This window comes from Sorex fumeus, unplaced genomic scaffold (genome assembly GCF_029834395.1).
Source record: "Sorex fumeus unplaced genomic scaffold, SorFum_2.1 ptg000098l, whole genome shotgun sequence".
NCBI classification, from domain to species: domain Eukaryota; kingdom Metazoa; phylum Chordata; class Mammalia; order Eulipotyphla; family Soricidae; genus Sorex; species Sorex fumeus.
This window is the reverse complement of record NW_026606155.1, coordinates 9,966,441-9,970,617: the sequence shown is the minus strand read 5'-3', so window position 1 is coordinate 9,970,617 and position 4,177 is coordinate 9,966,441. Positions and strand designations below refer to the sequence as shown.

General features: G+C 40.6%; 1 pseudogene; it reads left to right on the top strand.

Moving 5' to 3' along the window:
* Positions 1 to 3,038: 3,038 nt before the first annotated feature.
* On the top strand, positions 3,039 to 3,195 carry LOC130042298 (uncharacterized; annotated as a pseudogene).
* The last annotated feature ends 982 nt before the right edge of the window (positions 3,196 to 4,177 follow it).

The window sequence follows — 4,177 nt, the reverse complement described above, 5'->3', positions numbered from 1 at the left end:
TCTCGAGGGTGGCACTGAAGGTGGCATTTCGGTGAAATGATATCACCCTGCCAAACCCCTCTCTTGACATTGATAATCACTTCTTTGTAGAATGGTGAGATCCTGGTAGTGAATCCATAATACAGCTCATGGAGGATACTGATGTATTGAGTTTGAATGCCCTGCTGACTAGGGCTTTGATGACCGCTTCCATCTCAACAGAATCAAAGGCCTTCTTTAAATCAATGAATGTAGACAGAGCGGCATCTTGAACTCCCGAGAAACTTCAATGAGCTTGGTTATCATGTGGATGTTATCGATGGTGCTGAATCCTTTTTGAAACCCGGCTTGCTCGCATGGTTGTCCTTCATCTAGTGTTCTGCCAGTCCTATTCAGGATGACTTGAGTGAACAGCTTGTAGATGACAGACAGGGTGATAGGGTGATAGTTGCCAATGTCGTGGGTGTCTCCCTTCTTGTACAGTAGTGCAGTTCTGCTGGCTTTCCATTGGGAGGGAACCTTGCATTCAGACAGGTAGCACATGAAAATCCAAGCCAGCGTATTAAAGAGTACAGATGGCATGTTCTTCAGGTGTTCAGGTCTAACCTTGTCTAGGCCAGGTGCTGTTCGTTTCTTTACCGACGAAATGGAGTGTCGGATTTCAGAAGGGAGAACATTGGGTACGACATATCCATCCTGCAGAATTTGATATGTGGGCAGGTGGACGTGGTTATCAAAGAGATCTGGGTAGAAGTCATGGATAAACTTCTCCACTGCCCTTCTGGAAGATGTGAGAGATCCATCGGGACATCGGAGGGCAGTCATCTTGATCTTGTAGTTAGCAATGGACAGGCAGATTTACGAATGCTTTTCCCGGCTTCTGCCGCATCTACCAGCACTTCTGTTCTTCTCTTTTTGAGGTCTTCCTTTATTGCATCTCTGCACTGCTTTGCAAGCTCGGATGTTTGCTTGCGGTTGCCTGAAGCATGCGTCAAACCACGATGGCGAATAAGCTCAAGAGTTTCTGAAGACAGGCTTTTTTTTTTTTTGGCTATCTCTCTCTTGGCGTTCCTCTCACAATTATGGAGGTGTTGAACCTGTTGATCGTATTCCTCGACAATGTTGTCAATGACAGCATCTTCCCATGTTGCAGCAATAGTGCCAAAGAGCTCAGAGTTGGTGGTCGTTCTGGGAGTTCTCTTCTTAAACTTTGCAGCCCTTTCTCCCCACTCTGTGAAATAGAATTTTGCATGAAGGAGACGGTGGCTCAATCAACAAGCAATAAAAATATAACAAGTAACAAGCAATAAAAAAAAAAAACATTATTTTGTGCCTGTTGCAGAATCTTAGAATGTGGGTGGGAAATGGGGACAATGGTAGAGGCACGGTCACACTGATGATGGGATTAGTGTTGGAATATTGAATGCTTGGGAAGGGAAGAAGACCAGCACAACACTGGGGACAAAGAACTCCACTGCTTCTAAGAATCTGATAGTAACAAGAGGCAGTGGGTTGACGTGACAGACTTAGAACTGGAATATGTTATTGAGACAATTTCTCATTATAGAGTTAGAGGTTTTAGTATTAATAGTGAATTTATATCCCTCAAGGCATTTCATATCAGTAATAAGTCCTATAGCCTCAACATCAAGATGAGCATACATGTAACGGTTTAGCCTTAAAGGCCTTTCATATTTGTAATTACAAAAAGATATACTATTATTTTTGCTTTTTTTTGTGTGTTGAAGGTCACCTTGGGCAATTGAAAAGGAAAACATTCCCAAGCATTTAGATTCTTTTTTTTATTATTTATTTGTTTATTTATTTTTGTGTCACACCTGGCTATGCACAGGGGTTACTCCTGTCTCTGCACTCAGAAATTACCCCTGGTGGTGCTCAGGGAACCATATGGGATGCTGGGAATTGAACCTGGGTGGGCCGCATTGAGGCAAAAGCCCTACCTGCTGTGCTATCACTCCAGCCCCTCTTTTTAATTTTTTTGGCTTTAATTTTGAATTGCCTGGAGCGATAGCACAGCAGGTAGGGCTTTTGGCTTGCATGCTTCCGACCTGGGCTGGAGCAATAGCACAGCGGTAGGGCGTTTGCCTTGCATGCAGCCAACATGACTGACCCGAGTTCGATTCCTCCGCCCCTCTCAGAGAGCCCGGCAAGCTACTGAGAGTATCTCGCCCGCACGGCAGAGCCTGGCAAGCCACCCGTGATGTATTCAATATGCCAAACACAGTAACAACAAAGTCTCCAATGGAGACGTTACTGGGCCCGCTCGAGCAGCCGACCTGGCCAACTGAGCTTTGATTCTTCCGCCCCTATTGGAGAGTCCTGCAAGCCACCTAGAGTATCTCGCCAGCATGGCAAAGCCTGGTACCATGATGTGTTTGTTATGCCAAACACTGTAACAAATGTCACAATGGAGACATTCCTGGGCCCACTCGAGCAAATCGATGAACAACAGGAGGACGGTGGCAGTGAATTTTGAAGCAGAGAAAGGCAGTTCCTCACTGTTTACAGATGCCAGTGAGCAATTTGTATAAATGTGGGAGCAAAGGTTCAACATATATAGGAAAAAGTCTCTCATCATTTTCTGACTATGAGTTTCTCAGCTGGAATTTCTGAGTTTTTATACAAATTTTATGGCAAGATTTTGATTTTGAAAAACCCTCTTTTTCATTAATTTTATTATTATTATTTTCTTAATATAATTCTCTAGCTAAAAAAAGTGTAGTTAAGTGTAGTTATATTTACAAATTGACTTTATATTTTTGCAAAATTATTTTGACATGATATATCTACCTAGAAAAGAAGAAATATTATTTCCAATTCTCTAAATCAAAGTGTAATTATTTCCTATAGTCTAAGTTAAAGTGCGATTCTAAATGAATGTTATGAATAGTTTGTTGTCTTGAAATTTAGATGGAGAGGAATTGTATTTATTTTTAACTTGAATTGCTTTAAAAACAGATGAATGTTCCTACCAAATATGTAACTTAAAATGTGAAATTGAATTCAAGTTTAATTATTAATAAACACATAAAATTTACTTCGCTTCTCAGCCTTTGGGCTAAGATCAAGTGTAGTATCTTTTCTTATCAGTTTAATATCTGATACATCCTCTATCCGATTTTTTTTCTTTTCCTCCGAATTCCAGTAGGCGGGGGTCACACCCACCACCTGGCCCCCTGGCGCTATGTAATCCCATCAACGGCCAAGACTCAGAGACTATAAAATCCAGCCGCGCGCGGCTGCGACATCTTATCAGGACATCTTTTTATGACATCTTATTATCTCATTCCTACTTTGGACAAACTTGCAGGCTATCGAATGTAGCCTGCCCACAGGGCAGAGTCTGGCAAACTCCCTGTGGCATACCAAATATGCCAAATACCAGTAACAATGATGGGTCTCATTCTCCTAAAGACCTTGAATATAATCTCAGGGTTAGGATGAAAGAGACGTTACTGGGGCCTGCTCGAGGCAATCGACGAATAACAGGATGATGAAGTGAAATGAAATGAAATGAAATGAAATAAAATTTACACTTTTAAATCTAGTTTACATATTTGAAATTCCAACATTGTTTTGGGAAGAACACTGATGTGTGCTAGTCTCTGAGTTAATTTTAAAAACAAACCTTCTATCTCAAGTACTATTTTATGTATTTAATAATTGTTTTGAGATATTTCTTGTTCCAGGAACAGTGCTATGTCCCAGGCATTCAGAAATATGATGCTGCACCTGGAATTCTCAAAATTATGGAGAAAAATAGGCAATACATTCTGATAAGAGCCAATGAAGGAAACACAGTGACCTTAAAAGACACATTTTTTAATCTACTTTTTGCAATCCAGTGGAAATGAGAAAGAATAATCACCCCATTTCTAGCAGTTAATAATATTTAGTCAACTTGTATTATTTGGTGGTCCTTTGGTGTTTAGCTGACAATGCACATTATTAATATAGATGAGGAGGCAAACATTTGAGAGAATGGGCTCTAGGGTAAGATGACCCGAGTGTGAATTTCAGATTATATTCACGTCCTAATTCTATGATTTTGGGCAAGTTATGTGGCCCCATATCATGTATGACTTCATTGTCACAACAGGTTAATCATACATACTACCCTCATATTATGTGATATATATATGTATATATATATAAAGAGAGAGGGGGGGATGGATAA